This window comes from Typopeltis vanoorti, chromosome 14, assembly GCF_054136105.1.
Source record: "Typopeltis vanoorti isolate ZY-2024b chromosome 14, IOZ_Tvanoo_1.0, whole genome shotgun sequence".
Classification (NCBI taxonomy): Eukaryota; Metazoa; Arthropoda; class Arachnida; order Uropygi; family Thelyphonidae; genus Typopeltis; species Typopeltis vanoorti.
Window position 1 is genome coordinate 5,032,488 of NC_143562.1, and position 17,658 is coordinate 5,050,145.

At 36.1% G+C, this 17,658-nt stretch overlaps 1 protein-coding gene across 2 annotated transcripts in view; it reads right to left on the reverse strand.

Moving 5' to 3' along the window:
• LOC150099136 (uncharacterized) overlaps positions 1-16,870 on the reverse strand; it is a 38,084-nt gene extending 21,214 nt beyond the window's left edge. The window contains exon 1 of one of the 2 annotated variants that reach the window (XM_090403931.1): positions 16,832-16,870. The gene's annotated coding sequence lies outside the window, so the exon portion shown is untranslated. Of the gene's footprint in view, positions 1-16,260; positions 16,491-16,831 lie in introns of those variants that run through there. The other variant, XM_090403930.1, reaches the window with a different exon arrangement.
• Between the last annotated feature and the right edge of the window lie 788 nt (positions 16,871-17,658).

Sequence of the window (17,658 nt, forward strand, 5' to 3'; positions counted from 1 at the left end):
CACTTCCGAACACTATACTCATAAATCTCTGCCCTGAAGATTATATAATCTGGGTTCTGCAAAACTCTCTCCTCCTTCTTAATAATAATTCTTCTCTATATCCGTCTTATCTATGACCTTCACTCTTCTCTATATATCTCTCTATCTGACCTTCACTCCCACCTTACGTTCGAACGCCACGCTCTACTCCACTCGTGGTTGTTTACGCGTGCGTCTCCATGACAACAGACTGCACGTAAACATTTCGCTAATGTAATGTATGGTCTATTATTATTCATGAGTGATTACATAACATTAAATATTTCACAAAATAAAACAACAGAATATTTAAGCTACTTCTTTAACTTTTTGATTACGTATACAGTTAAATATAAATTAACATTTTACGTTACACCACATATATTTAGTTATACAAAATTCTAAACATATTATTATTTTATAAACTAATAATAGGTCAAGTTTTAAATAAATATTTAATTAGTAATTCTTAATTAAGGGAAAATAAACAATTTTATATAAACCATGATTAATATTTAATAAGCAATGTTAAATGTGAATGAAAAATAATAAATTACATAACATAGCTTCATTCACAATTTAACAGCAGCTCTAAAAAACGTTCCTAACCTCAACAAATTTGGGTGCATGAAACTGCCCCAAATTTGGGAGACTTTCATTATGAGAACTTCAGCCCAACTGCCAAGACTACCAAATTAGCCCGCAAGAGGGCACCATTAGGACTTTAGGAACAATATTAGTTTCTTGCTTTCTTCCTCATTTGCTTTGTGTTAGTTCCTGAGTGCACATACCATATCTTTATGTTCCTGAAGATGGCAATGTGACGTTGCCGAAATATAGAAGTTATTCATTAAAGTTACCTTTAATTAATATACTTTATATGCGTTGTTAATTCCGTAAACTAATTACCAGTTATGTCTAACCAACGTATAAGTCTTGCTACTAGACTCCTTAAATTCATTGACCGTTCTCGCTCTCACAACTCTATTAGGCAATGCATTCCACAGTTCAACCACCCTCCATGCAAAGAAACCACTCCTCACCCTCTTGCTCACAGTTTCCTTTCATAACTTCCAGAGATGGCCCTTTGTCATCACTCCTTCCTACTGTTCAACCAAGCGAAAGAACTCCCAGTGTCAACCCTGTAACCACCTCTCGACAGTTTAAAAGTCTCAATCATATCAACTCTCCTTCTTCTATCCACCAAACTCTTCAGTCCACATTCCCTCTGCCGATCCTCATAACTAACATTGTACAGTACTGCAACAATCTTTGTTATCTGCCTTTGTACCCTTTCCACAGTTAATTTATCCCCTTCAAATCCTGTGGACCAAATCTGAGAACAATAGCCAAGTGTGGTCTGATCAGGGTCTTATACAATGGAATGATAACTCTTTTATCTCTGCAGGTCAGCATCCTTCTCATTATTGTAGCAATCCTCTGTGTTACCTTCACCACCTTTGCAATATGTCCCTTAAATTTCAGGTTTCTATCAATCATCAAACCCAGATCTCTTGTTTCCCCTACTTCCTCCAATAGAGCATGCAGTGTCCCCTCGATGTGTCCCAACACCTCAAGATCTTACATTTTTCTGCATTAAACCGACACCTATATTCATTTGTCCATCTGTCAGACTTATTCAAATCCTCTTGCAGGCTATCACATCTGTACTATTACTAATGACCCTTCCCAGCTTCACATCATCTGCAAACAACTGAATATCCCCCTGCAATCCACTGACAATGTCATTGATATAAAGGTTAAACAATATAGGTCCCAGTACTGAGCCCTGTGGGACCCCACGTGTAACCCTCTGCTCCCTGAAACTACCCCACCATACACAACTCTCTGATACCTATCGGACAGCCAATCCTGAATCCAGTTGACCAACCTGACATCCAAACCCATGTGCTGCAACTTAAATATCAGCTTATCATGTGGCACCCTGTTAAATGCCTTCACTAAATCCAAGAAAATGGCAATATATGTCTTTCCCTCATCTACTGCTCTTGTAAGTTTATTATAAAAGGCTAGCATATTACTAAAACAAGAGCATCCCTTCACAAATACATGTTGACTCTCACAGATAACATTACCCTCATCTGCACAATGCTGTATACGGTCCCTCACTAATTTCTCCAAGATCTTAACTACTGATGACACACAAACTCCTATAATTAGACACTTCCAGTCTGCTACCACCCTTATGCAATAGCACTATCTTACCTTCCTTCCATTCCCTGGGCACCTGTCCTGTAACCAGACTTTCATAATATAAATCAGGAGCTGAAAAAAAAAAAAAAAAAAAGCATTGTGGAAGGAATATAAATAAAAGGTGATTAGAATGCTCATGAGCAATATAAAGCACAAGCAAGAAGAGTAACTAGTATGGTAAAGAAAAGAAGCTAACTCAGATTTTGAAAGAAAATTAGCTAAGCAGACTAACAAAGTAGAGGATTAAGAGACAAGTGACCAAGATGGTGACAGGTCTATGGAATATTCCCTTTGAGGACAGATTGAAGTGATGTGGATTGCAGAGTTTAGTTCATAGAAACTTATAAGTTACTAAAGGGACTCTAGAGAAATTTTCATTCAAGAGAAGAGAAAGAGAAAAGATTCAAGAGAAATGTTTCAAATACATGATGAGCAGGGAGAGAAGGGGTCATCCCTTGAAGTTGAGTAAGAGTGTGCAGACTAGGTTCTTTATTTGGAGAGTGGTGAATGAGTAGAATGGATTGCCCAAGATGGATGTGAGTGCCCCAGCAGTGAATAAGTTGAAGGAGATGTATGATAGGTATTGTGTTAACAGACAGCAGGTCTCTCATGATGAGTCTTTTGATTCCATGGAGTACCAGTATAAATAATAATAATAATAATAATATATTGCTGGTTTACAGACATTTATTTTAAATTAATCTTGTTACCAGACCTGGTAGAACATCAGTCTAACAGATAAGCTTAGGCGTTGACGGTTATTCTTGACTTATTTTTAACGGTATCAACAACACCAAACAAACAATTTTATAAAAAGATGTGTTATTAACTTGTTTATATTTCACTGAATTTCGAATCAGCATCATCATCAGAACACAACACAGAATGTATATGTGACAGTGAGTAAGTAAAACAATACAACTGTAACAGACAAAAAAAGATCTAAAGTCATATTTTGGCATCTTCTAATTTTGTAAAAAAATAAATAAATCTTGCCATACATTCACTACCATTAATATGGTAAGTCAGGACTGGCAGACCATGCTTGGGACATCCCTTTACATAGGATTAAATGGAAAAAAACTAATATGCTCCTTAGAAGTCATTACAGATCCAAAAGATTATTTTTCAAGTCAGTCATGGCTATGAAGAATTCTCCTAACCTGAACAAATATAGATGCATTAATTTGCCAAAAATTTGGGAGACTGTTGTCTTAATAGCAACTCCCATATAGCCGTATTTTTTTTAATATGGAAAATTTTTCAGAAATAATATTTATAAGTTTGTTTTATTTTACAACATTAGAGGGCGCTAAAATAGGACATTAGATCTTTTGTCCATTACAATACAATTATAACGGACAAAAGATAAAATATTGCATAAATATTGTATTTTGTGTACTGATGATGATGCTGATTTGAAACTCAGCGAAATATAAGCAAGTTAATAAAACATCTTTTTATAAAATAGTTTGTTTGGTGGGTAGAACATGCTGACAAAATGTAGGGTCAATGATTCTCAAAAGGTACAGAACATCCAACTGATTTTCTGTTTTCTAGTCTCTTTGAAATGTCTTTAAACACCAAGGGTGTCAAAAGTAAAAGTGATTATTATTATTATGTGACACCTCCAGGGAGTCCAAAGATTCATCAAGGGAGAGTGTGCCAACAGCATCAAAAGATTGATTCCCTTCCAACTACTAACTGTGCTCAAACTTGCTTAACTTTTTGCATGAGCCATTAGTAGCAGAGGCTCTACAAATCGACCAACCTTCGCCAGCATTATCATGATAAGTTCTATTATATATAGAAGTTTCATCTTTTTATTGTTTGTATCAGATTATCACTTCTAATAGCACTTGGCAAGTTGGAAAATACATTAGTATTCTAATATACAAATGGCTGACAAGAGGAAACAGAATATGGCAATGTGATCATTCCATATAAACAAAACATAGTGCATTTAAGCATGGAATGCCAAAAAAACAAATAATAACAATTATTATTATTATTTATCAATATCATTATTATTAACAATTTATGTTTATGAAAAGTACTTAAAATGAAAATATTAAATCAAGAATTAAATGACAAAATTTTTCAGTATTTTGGCCAGAACAAAAAAAAATTGAATGAATAAATAAATAAAATAATAGCAATTCCCATATTTAAACATGCACTTGAAAGTGGGAGCCTGATTGGCTGAAGGGACAGCATACCTGCTATCCAACCAGCAGGTTATGGGCTCAAGTCTTGTGGTTTTGTAAAAGCCAGCTTTGGGTAAGCATGTTTATAAGGCTTGTCTATAATAACAAAACTCCTCAATGCTCAGACTGTCTACAAAATATTCTCCAATGCTTTCAAAATGAAGAATGTCAAAAATGATCCACCAAATTCTGGCACCTAATTTCTACAACAAAACAATGCACCATGCTATAGGCCCTTAGTGTTCAGAATTTTTAGCCAAGCATAGCATTCACACAGCATTCCACCTGTGACACAATTGCAGGAACATCATAATATCTGCTTAAGTCATGTCAACCAATTCTATATAATTCTTGCCTGCTTACCAGATTTGGTCCCAAGTTTCTTCTTCCTCTTACCAGGTTGAAAGCACCATGAAGTAAAAATGAGTCTAATACATTAGAGTATAACAGCACATTCATAGCACAATTAAGAGAACTACAGGACAATGTACCCTACAATTGAAAAAGACCTTTTGATTCTTGTTGTGACAAGAGGAATCTTGATATCAGTTCTTTCAACTGAAGGTAAGTTAGACAATCCTACATGGAGGTAGCAGATTTTTTTTCCATCCAGGGAATTCACGTTTTCATCCCACAAACAAAACATACACTATGAACCAATAATTGTCTGGACACCCCTGTTATTTGAAGTTATGAAACATTCCAGGTTTGTTAACAACATAAAAATTGGTGTACAAATAGTAAGAAGAAATGTTTCTTACCTATAGCAGCTGAATACAGGTGGTATGACAACACAAAGTGAACTCAGTGACTTCAAGAGAGAGAAGTTTCATCGTGAGCTGTCACATTGGTGGCATGTCCATACATGCCATTGCCACTCAACTGGAGCATCCAAACAGTTGGCGATGCGATCAACAAATGGAGATGTTCTGGCATCACTAGTGCAAGAAAACATCCAGGGCAACCACCAAAAAAGACTGACAGGGATAAGAGGGTGTTAAAATGGGTGGCATGCAAAAACCGGCTACAATTGACACAGACCATCCGTGATGAGTTCTAGAGCACCAGTAATACCATAGTGAGCACTAATACTGTACAAAGAGAACTTCATTTACTGGGTTTCTACAGAAGGGCAGCAGCACACAAGCAGAACATCACAACAATGAACAAGACAGCCCATCTGGCCTAGTGCAAAGAACATGTGAACTGGACAATTGACCAATGGAAAATGGTACTCTGGAGCAATGAATCAAGGTTCACCTGTTTCCAGTCTGATGGCATGCTGTGGGTATAGAGGCAGCCTGGTGAACACTTGTTACAACAGTGTGTTGTATCCACAGTAAAGTTTGGTGGTGGAAGAGTAATGATGTGGGGTGCATTCAGCTGGTTTGGAGTGGAACCACTAATGATTGTCCATGGTTTCATGAGGGCAGCTTGATATTCTGGATAATCAGGTGCTGCCTACAGTGTGGAGTTTTATGGAACAGACCTTTATTACCTATACAAAATTAATAACGGAAAAAACTCGCGTACAAAGATTATTTAATAGTATAATTTTCGCCTGTGTGTCACAAGCATCTTCAGTACATTAAGCTCAAATTAAACAATAACTGACAATTCCAAAATTTAATTTGAGCTTAATGTACTGAAGATGCCTGTGACACACAGGCGAAAATTATACTATTAAATAATCTTTGTACGCGAGTTTTTTCCGTTATTAATTTTGTATCGATATGTCTACTCACGGTATACCTCTTTTAAAACTTAGACCTTTATTACTATCAAGACGACAATGCCCAATGCCACAAAGCTGCAAATGTTATGGAATGGTATGAAGAGATGGGTGTTAAATGACTGCCCTGGACTGTGCAGAGTCCTGATCTCAACCCCACTGAACACCTGTAGGAAGAATTGGAGTATCGATTGAGCTCTAGATCAGCATGTCTTCATTCTGTTGCTGAACTCAGTGCTGCTATGATTGAGGAATGGAGACAAATTCCAACTGATGTCTGCTGTGCATTCGTGGAAGTGATCAAAGCCAAAAGGTAGACATACCCAATATTAAGTTAAAGATACCAAGCAATTTTATAAGCTAGGTTTTGATCCTTTTTCCCAAGTAAGCAAACAGACAAGTAAGTCAAGTTTGTGTCTGAACATAGTTCAAGTCTGAGGCAACTTGTGGTAAATGTGGAGTAAGCGCTGATCACTTTCCTTATTATTTCCCCTAATGCAAAGCACATCCCCCTTATGGAGATTTATGCTGCTATGCATTAATGGTATTGTGTCGGAAAAAGAGCTGACTCACTAATTGTAAGCCATCTTGTTTCCAACCCAACACACAGTGACGATCAGACCTAAGGATAAGGACATGCTTATGCCTCCAGAGACAGGGCAAAGAGAGTGTTGTATATATGTTCACTCAAAAGTGTATAAAACCGACCGAGATTGTTAATATTAAGTAAACTTAGGAAATCTGTATTTAGAATTGATAATGTCTGTGTAAAATAAGCAAAGGGAAATTGTGTCTCAGGACCGAAATTGTTATTATGAAATGTGCATAAGAGATCTATGTATTAGAACCATGTCAAAACAGTTCGGAGTTGGGTGACCAATCGGCCGTGGCTAAGAGTATGATGTAGTCACCGAGAGAGGCCGCTCGCATTGGTAATATAAGGCACAGCGCAAGACTCAAGCTCTCTTGTTTTCTGTTCCTGCATTCCCGTCCAAATCCTGGATAGCTACGGAAGCTTGTCGCCGGTGCCCAGCAACAATCTCCCGGTTGCTGTTGTACCGAGTCGAGTAAAGCCACCAAAGGAGTGAAGTCAGAATTCCGGTAAAGAGCCGTTGGTAAGCTATGCCAACATGAAGTCAGCGAAGGGCAACCTTCAAAGATAGTGGAAGTAAGTCGCTGATGCCATAAAAACACATGGTGAGAGAATACGGAAGTGAAAGCGTGGAGGGAAGTCACGGAAACTGCATGAAAAGAAAAAGATGGTAATATACAATTTTTCATACTCATTATAGAATTGTAATCGTAAAAGGAATAGGAGCCAGGGAATTAAGGAGCTCCACACATTAACATATCCATAGTGCCTAAAAGACTGCTTGGACTGATCTGTCTGTGTCAAATAAGCTGGTACCACTCTAAGCTTGTGCTGAAAAAGGAACCTAACCTTCGAACTGTTTGTCGGGAAGAAGCTATATGATATAATGTTAGATATCAGCCTGAAATTTAATTAAGTTGTGGGGGGATAGAGCTTGAGCATGAATTAGAATATTTTCCACATTAAAATACAAGACGGAATGCATCTGACATACTTTGTATAAAGATTGTATATAATTGTGCTCGGAAAATGAGCACTGAGTAAACCTGTATGGAACAATCGAGTCTGAACATAATAATATAGCAGAGATATAGGATTGTTTTCATTTAAACATAAGAATTGAAATTTTGGATATCTTAACCTAAAGAGGGGGGGGGGGAAGAGTTCAGACTCTAGCATTGAAATTATTACTTAAAGTGTATCTATGCAAGTGCTTATAATAAATGTATTTCTTTACATCAAAGTTCATGCGTCTGTTGTTTCTGAGATTGAATTACCACTTATAAAACTTTCGGACCTGTATGAGTGAAGGGGAAAGCAATTTACGTAAGAAAGAAAAAGGGGGAGCCACGACTGCACATCATGCGATCCCTTTGTTGTTTAGCATTATTTATTTGAGTATCAGAATTTAGTTGCCAGCTGGGGCAGTCATTCTAAACAAATATAAATTTGTTGGCAATGATATAACTGATATGCATGAGTGATAAATAATACATACAGAATAAAATAACCTAAGAATAAAAGTGAGACGGGCGGGGACATAACAGGCAAGGGACACTACTCAGATGGTTTCGACCTTCATTGAGGTCTCATCAGTGGGAGCCAGATCCACAAAAAATGCCAAGATTGAAAAGTAATTACTAGTAAAAGTAATTAGTAATTACAGAGCTTACTTTTCAACCTTGGCTTTACCTAAAACCATAGTTCAAGTCTGAGTTGCCTCAGACTTGAACTATGTTCAGGTGCAAACTTGACTTACTTGTCTGTTTGCTTACTTGGGAAAAAGGATTAAAACCTAGCTTATAAAATTGCTTGGTATCTTTAACATAGTATACCTAAGTTAAAAAACTTTCTACATCTTACTCTCATCCTGAGATTTTTATTTAATAAGGTCAAAGCACCTTGTGGCAACTTTTTTAGGTAAAATTTATAAGCTCTGCATTACTTCAACCCTAGCATTTTTTGTGGGTCTGGCTCCCACTGACGAGACCTCAATAAAGGTCGAAACCAGTCTGGGTAGTGGCCTTTGCCTTTAATGCATAGCAGCATACATCTCCATAAGGGGATGTGCTTTGCATTAGGGGAAATAATAAGGAAAGTGATCAGAGATTACTCCACCTTTACCACGAGTTGCCTCAGACTTGAAATATGTTCAGGTGCAAACTTGACTTACTTGTCTGTTTGCTTACTTGGGAAAAAGCCTAGCTTAAAACCTAGCTTATAAAATTGCTTGGTATCTTTAACATAGTATACCCAAGTTAAAAAACTTTCTATACTCAATATTAAGGTTCACCTGCTGGTATCAACTGTAAATTGCTAAAGTGTCGGGACAATTATTGGTATGCAGTATATGCTATTTACAGACAAAAATTGCTATTAGTAGATGGCACTGTATGAAGATAGTGCCAATGCAGAGAGACAAAAGATTAAGAAGCAGAGATGGTAGATAGTGTACGGTGGAGTGCCCTTGTATGATGAGCCATTGGAGGTATCACATAACATTTCAAGAGTAATTTTAACAAATGTTTACAAATGGAGTTCTGCCACATCACTGTGTTCTACATTTAAACAATTGCAAACTCAAACTGCAATTTCTAAGAAATTTTAATGAGAGAAGCTAATTCCATAAAAGAAAGTTTGGTTGAGTTGTTTAAACATAGCACTGGCAATTAAGCATATAAGATGGTGTATTATGTTAGTTAAAACATAACACACTAAAAAACTCACTATTATTTTTATTCCAAGAAGACAAATATAATTTTACTAGATGCTTAATTTCTATTAAGATGATCTAGGCCCAAAGATTTTGAAGACAGAAGTAGAAATGGCCCTTAAAGAACTAAAATGTGGAAAGGCAAAAGGAATAGATGAAATACCTACAGAATTCCTGAAACAACTTCAGAAGAAAGGAACTAAAGAAATAACCAAAATAATAAATTTAATTTATAACAAAGGAGAATTACCAAAAGATTATATGACCTTAATATTTATACCTATACCAAAGAAAAGTAATGCAGTGAACTGCAAGGATTTTAGAACAATAAGCCTCATTTCCCATTATCAAAAATACTTATGAGAATCCTAACATGGAGAATTGCATCTAACGTGGATGAATTTCTTGGAGAAGATCAGTTTGGTTTTAGGAAGGGTAGAGGAACAAGAGATGCAATTGGACTATTAAGAATAATAAGTGAAAGAAGTCTGAAAGTGAATAAAGAAGTTAATATCTGTTAATATAGATTTTGAACAAGTTTTTGACTTTGTAAAATGGGATAAGATGGTGGAAGTAATGGAAAAGATTGGTATAGATTGGGAATACAGAAGGCTAATTATATCACTATATATGGGACAAACTGCCATGGTGAGAGACATATATGGTACAACAGAACCTGGTATCATTAGATGAGGAGTAAGACAAGGCTGTTCTCTTTCACCAATTTTGTTTAACATATATTCTGAAGCAATGTCAAAAGAAGCACTGGAGAATTCAGAAGGAATAAAGATTGGAGGTAGACAGATATTTGCAATACGATATGCAGATGACAACGCATTATTATCAAATACTGAAACAGGACTACAACATCTGTTGAACAGATTACTGGAATCATTATCAATCATGGAATAAAAATTAACATAAGAAAAAAAAGGTAATGAAGGCAAATATGGATATTAGAATAAATGGGGAAAAACTGAATCAAGTAAAGAATTTAAATATCTAGGAAGTGTGATTAGCAGTGATGGAAGATGTAAAAGTAACATAAAAGCAAGCATAGCAATGGGAATAGATGCCTTTAATAGAAAATGGAATTTATTCTGAAGTAAAATGGACAGAAACCTAAAGAAAAGACTAATAAAATGTTATGTGTGGAGTGTTGCCTGCTATGCAGCTGAAACTCAATCATTGAAGAAAGAAAAAATTAAGATTTTAGAAAGCTTTGAGATGTGGATTTGGAGAAGGATGGAAAATATCAAATGGACAGATAAAATAACTAATGAAGAGGTCTTACAAAGAGTAGAAGAAAGAAGTCTGTTAAAGAAGATAAAAAGAAGAAAGGGAAAGTGGATCGGACATATTCTGATAGAAAATGGAATCATCAGAGATGCCATCGAACGAAAAATAGACAGAAAAAGACCCATAGGAAGAGTAAGGAAAACAATGCTAGATGACATGCTGAATGGAGACAGGTACATAACCTTGAAAGAGATGGCTCAGAACAAAACAGAGTGGAAGGAAAGTTTTTGCTACTAAGAGAAGAACCTGCTCAATTTCAGAATACTTAAGAAGTCCTATTCAAAGAGAAAATCAAGAATGGATTTGTTTTTTTTTTGTATTTCTAGATCTCAATAGAGGTCAGAAGACCAACTACAGGAGGGCAAAAAAAATGAGAAAATATAGCATTTTGGAGGAAATGAATTTGGCTAGGGCATCTTTGTTTTACTGGAAGATATGGGGATAGCAATTTAGGAGTTAATTGTGGATATGTTCAGGTCTTGTTTGTCTAATATAGTTTCCAAAGTGAAAAAATAGTGAAGATGCTCATTAGCAATACTAGGAATGGATGTTGTAGTCAGTGACAGATCACAGATACGCAGAAGGAGAAGAGGTGGCAAAGTATTGGTAATTCATTCTCACATGCAATGAACTACCAGAGAGAAAAATGACAATCAACTGTAACATGCAATAAATCTATAGGATAAACACTCCAAAAACCCTGTGTGTGTCATACAATTTTATAACTAATTTTATATTACAATTTTAGTGAGGCTGGCACTTGTATGGAAAATTAGAATTTATTAAACTGCAACATATTTCATCCAATGTTACAAAGGCATCATCAGAAAAAGTAGAGATCAGTTAATAACATTTAAAACATGAATCACATAGCAAGTGTTTATAGGCTTGTATCTCAGTCACAACCAAGGTAATGGGAGAATGCTCTAGAGTTCAAAGAGAAACAACGAAAAACTTTGGTAATTCAAAAACAAGATTCCATAACTTATTCAATATTACAAAAAAGGAAAAGAAAATTATGAAGTTAATGGCAATTACTTCCCAAAACATGCAGTCAGAGTGGTTAAAACTGAACTTTGAACTGATGCAATCAAGTTTCAGGTAACAGATGATCAAACTTAAATCTACTGAAATGAAGAATCTTGGTTTCATTCCAAAGAATTCTGTGTCTAGTATCACTGGCATGGTAAGCAAAGCCAGTGTTCTTAGATTAAGAACTTGATGTAATCCTAATGTTCTTGAATTTTAATCTTAGCAGAATGGATTGTCTGTCCAAAATAACAAAGTGGACATGAGCAGAGCACTTGGTAGACACCAGGCAAAGAAAGAAGTGGTAATGTATCTTTGGCAGTTGCAAAAAAAAAGAAAGAAAGAAAGAGTCTGAGCTGGTCAGAATGTGGTGTATATGTAATACCAGTACTTTATTATTACGTGACACCTCCAAGGAGTCAAAGATTCATCAAGGGAGGGTACCGGGTACCTACTCTACAACTCTCCATCTCCACCACTCAATCCACCAACTACAGCAAACTGCACCATCACATCAACGCCACCACTAGTCTTTTCACAGACAATCACAAACATTCATGCCCATGGCAGTATTTAAACACACAGCCTTTTGGCTGGAGAGCGGATACGCTAACCACTCAGCCAACCAGGCCAGCAGAGAACCTTGTGGAGAACCCATGCTATAATTTTGTAATAATGAATAGGCTTAATCATTTGTTTTTGTCTTGTTTTTATATTGCAAAAGCAATCCATTTTTTAATCAATTAATTACAAGAACTATTGTGAATTATGAACTATTATTCAACTATAACTTTCAACAATATGAACAATCAAGTGGGTTAAACTCATAGAACTTTATTCATCTAAACTGAATGTTAGTTCTATACATTTTGCTGTCTTTTCAGCTGACAATTTTCAGAAAGATATTTAACAAACACACAAACAAACAAACAAACAAAAAATGTTTCCAACAGCCATTATCTTCATAAATTGGAAGATATTTGATTAACATTAATCATGCATGTCATTAGACACATCATGCAAAGTCAATCCATAACAATGCACACACTTGCAAACAAAGATCCTAAACACTGCATACACTAATTAATGACTTCCAGATGTCACAAAGTATAATTCCTTGGTTTCTATTTAGTGTGCAGCACGAGCGAACTACTTTGGATGACTCCTTTCAGACAAAAGTATTCTTTTCTAAACAAAGCATGGAGGATACCCCGATCTACTGTGTGATGATCTGCTAGGATGTGTACCACAAAAGTCCACTTCCTTCTTCTCAACAAACACCTACATGTTCTTCTTTTTTTATGGATTCTGAAACTTCTCCAAGTTTGACCAACGTACACCTTTCCACAGGAACAATCAATCCTGTATACCCTAGAGCAGTGCTTACCAAACTGTGGTCTGTGGTCCCTTTGGGAGCCATTAGTTTTGCTGTGGGAGGCCATGAAATAATGAAAACAAATTTAAAATGTTTTAAGACTAAGTGTGCCATGTTAAATGTGTATGTAAGATGATAAAGAAGTAATATTTCATTTGGTTTTTACAGTATTCGCTGTGTATGTTTTGTATTGAATATCATCATCAAATTCCTGCCATGTACCCTCAAAGGGTGTACAGGATATGACAGTACTACATGAAAAAATCACATCATTACTAACTTCCTATCTGCAATTTTCCTCCAAATCAGTCTGTTACTTGTCAAGACTCCAACATTATCAGATCTTATATTTCTATCGTCTAAGGCATTTTGTACCGTATCAATCCACTTATATCTTGGTCTTCCTCTGGGTCATTTTCCTGCCAACCTGGCAGAGAACACTTGTTTTGCTAATCTTTCTTCGCCCATTCTGTTTAAGTGACCATACCACCTGAGATTAGCTCTGCTAACGCATTCCTGGATGCTGACAATGTCAAGTTCTTTCCTAATATCCTTGTTTTTAATATGCTATGGCCATTAATGCCATCTGTTCATGCCTATAATCTTTCTCAGGACTCTCATATCTGTGGTCTCTAGTCTTTGGTCAAGTGTTTTACTTCTGACCCAGCTCTCAGATCCATAAGTTAAAACTGGTTTGAACACTGTCTTGTATACAGCTAATTTAGTGTTCCGACTAATTTCTTTCTTATTCCATATGAATTTATTCAATTGACTTCCCACCATACCAGCTTTGCTGATTCTGTTGTCTATTTCTATATTTAATTTACCATCTTCAGTAAAAATCGTGCCTAAGTAGCTGAAATGTTTTACTTGTTCCACAGGTTCTCCACCTGTGGAACAAGTAAAACACCCTGTATTAAATATAAATACAATAAATATCATAATAATATGTCTGTATTATGATTTTTTTTTCCCAATGGGACCGTGAAATATTTTAATTTTTCCAAGGGGGCCTTTACATCCATAAGTTTGGGAAGCACTGCCCTAGAGGGTTTACAAAATGGAAGAAAACTTTGTGAAGTGTTAACTGGTTTGAAGGTGTACATGGATCAAACTGAGTAGAAGTAACATTAAGTTTAAATAAATAAATTTCTTTAAAATTATTCATCGTTAACAAGGCTATCCACTATTTTCCTATGAACCAAAATAGTGCATTCTCCTGTAAACTCAGCTGTGACACACACACACAAACAAGTAAATATGTGCTTCATGGAAAAGTGACAATATGTTCTCAATATTAGTAACATCTTTTTTCTCCCTGACAATGTCAATATCACACATACAAAGAATATTTATGGTTTAATACGTCATCTACACCCCAGTGTGACTGTGAGGCCATAAACCAAACCATCCAGCACATTGTGGAGGACTGCAGCATAAATCCCGGTAATCCAAAGACTTTTTTTTGAGGCAGATCCTTTATATATATTTATATACAGGGTGTTCGGGATAAATTTGACAGTTTCGTAAGGAAAAAGAAAATCTTCTTTGTATCTATTAAATTTAATGAATTGACAAAAAAACATTACAGGCAGAGTTAATTACAATACTATCAACAAGATTTACTCAAAATAACCACCATTAGCATCGATCACAGCTTCAATTCTGCTTCGGAACCTCGAACAAGCTGATGCTACAGTCTCCCTGGGAAGGGCCGCAAAAACTGTTTTAATTTTATCCATTAACTGGGCTTTTGTATTACTGGAAGTGCGATTGGTGTCTTTTTCAACTGCGCCCCATACAAAATAATCCATGGGGTTAAGGTCTGGGGAGTTTGGAGGCCAAACATTTGGACTGGTGAAGTCGTAGAAATTTTCAGACAACCATTTTTGACTTTTCCCAGAGGTGTGGCAAGGGGCCGAATCCTGCTGCCATACATACGGCCTACCATTGGCTACCCTTGTTATCCAGGGCTTGACTACAGTTAGCAACTCCACGAACAAAGCCCGAATTCCAATGCCAGGGTTCTTCAACACCTGTTCCTGCAGATTTGCGAGGAATTCTGCTGTACAAACGCAATCAGATCGTCTGCTAGGGATCTTTCTTCTTGCTACATCCTCGTAGTCACCATTGCAAGTCTCTAGTTCATGCCTGATTGTTTTTACTGTATTCAGGGAGCATTGGGCAGCAGTCGAAATATCCTTATTTTGATGGCGGGCACGAATCATCATGATACAAGTTATTCTCTTCCATGATTCAGGTGGGTTCCAGCTATCCATCCTTTCTGACATCTTGTATATGAATGAAGAAGGGTCCAACCTTTTAAATGAAGAGAAGTGTGTGTTAATACATGTAACTTACGGAAAAATATAATTAATTATAAATATGTCAAATTTATCCCGAACACCCTGTATATATACTAGGGGATCATTCTCCCCCCCCCCCCCGAGTTCAGGGGTGGTAAGCCGGTTCTCCTTCAATCCTGATGATTTAAGACATGAGACAACAACATGTTTGTCTCATGAAGGCAAACACATTGTTGGACGTTTCAAAACAATGAAGAGACAAAAAACGTTTCAAATTTCGGCTTATCTTTTTACATATATATAGAATAGATATATTATTTTACTATTATTTATTTATTTTATTTTTTGGTGAGTGCATTGCAATATTATGCCAAAATTTTCGCAGGAATAGTACCATTGAAACTTGCATCCTCATATATTACCCATCTACCAGCTAAAATAAGTATTGATTTTATCTACTAGATGATTTTTTTGTGCAATGTGAAACCACTACTGGACTTCTGGAGTCTGTGGTGTCAATCGCTAGAGTAGGATCCAAGGATTATCAAACTTTTTTCTACTCCACGATGCTTAATCATACCTTAGGTTATGAATTTTTGAAAATATAAATTATTATTATTAATTGTATATTACATATATTAACAAGTAAACAGTTAAAATCACATGCATCACAGGAAACGCAAAAGAACGTAACAAATGAGAGAAATAGTAATAAAACTTTAATGATAGGGAATAATCTAAACACACTTATGATTATCTTATAAAGCACACCTACTTTAAAAGATCCCTTAACCCACGTGACGAATTTTACCAACTGCCAGTCCATGTTTAAGTTATAGGGACGGGGTGGTCCTTACGAAATACAGAAAAGATGGGCTGTACAAGAATGACATCCATACAAAGATCCAAACGACCAGTTCGAAATAAGTAGACAGACCCTACAGTGACTTAACAGCCTTATTTTCATTATGTGTACAGAACATTTACGCTATAACATATACACTAACCTGTCAACCTCGAATAATCATTACTCGCGCCAGAATACTTGTCGAATTATGAATGGATTTCCCCACAATTGTACATATATTCCCTGTATTTTCTTATTGCGTTTTAGAAAATTTTAATAGAATTCACAATTATCATTCTTGTTGTTGTTTAGTAGTAATAATAATAATTCAAGAAGGTGTGTTTTCAGTTTCCTATTTCGAAAACAAACAAACAAAAAAAAGCATTTAGTTTCGAAGTAAACAAATTAAGGCCGACTGTATTATTTTTAAATTTATACCCATGCAATTTGTAAATTTTATAATTTTAAAGAACTCTTTTTCTAATTTTTGTAAACCTACATCTGATGTGGATGTTTCTCTTCCTGAGATTTACTTAACATAATCTCCTCAGTATGATATTAAAACTGGTAAGATAACACCATCACTACCAACAACACGTTACTGACTGGATGGGTGAAGCAAACATACTTTTCATATTCCCCTTTATCTGTGTAAGGAAATTTAGGGATGCGGTGGTTTTGAGCTTTACGCTCGCCCTTTGTGGGCCGTGGAATTGGCTGCGTTCAGCTGGGAGTAGAACTTCCTTGGGTCCTTTATATTTGCAGCAGTCTGTTTCATTGTAGTTGGCGGCTTGTTTGATGAGTGGGTTGGGGTGCGTGTTTGTCTTGGTGAAGAATTTTTCTGCTAGATCGTGAAGAAGGGAAGAGATATATGGAATTCTGGCCTCTCGGTTGATGTGGGTGTTTCTAATGAACCGTGGAGCTTCCAGAATCATCCCACTAATTTTAAATTCGCTACAGTTTTAGAATGTTTGATTTAGAGCACCGGCTCCCAACCTGTGGTACGCACTCTCGGGGATGCGTGCTAGAAAGTTCAGGTAGATGGAAAATAATCACTAATTGTGGAAAACGAGTAAAGTAAACAAAATGCAAAACATTAGTTATTGAACAATAAATGTTAAGTTTGAATCACCGCTAATGGAGACACTTCAAAACTAGCTCACATTAGATAATGATGATTGGTGAGCGCATGTCTATGAACCCCTACCCCAAACCACTCTTCTACCAATCATTACGCACAGTTCATGCGTAACCCATTTTGTCACCCATCATCCTTTCCAGAACAAATGCGTGTTACTAAGAAATAACCTTTGCGATGACGAACCT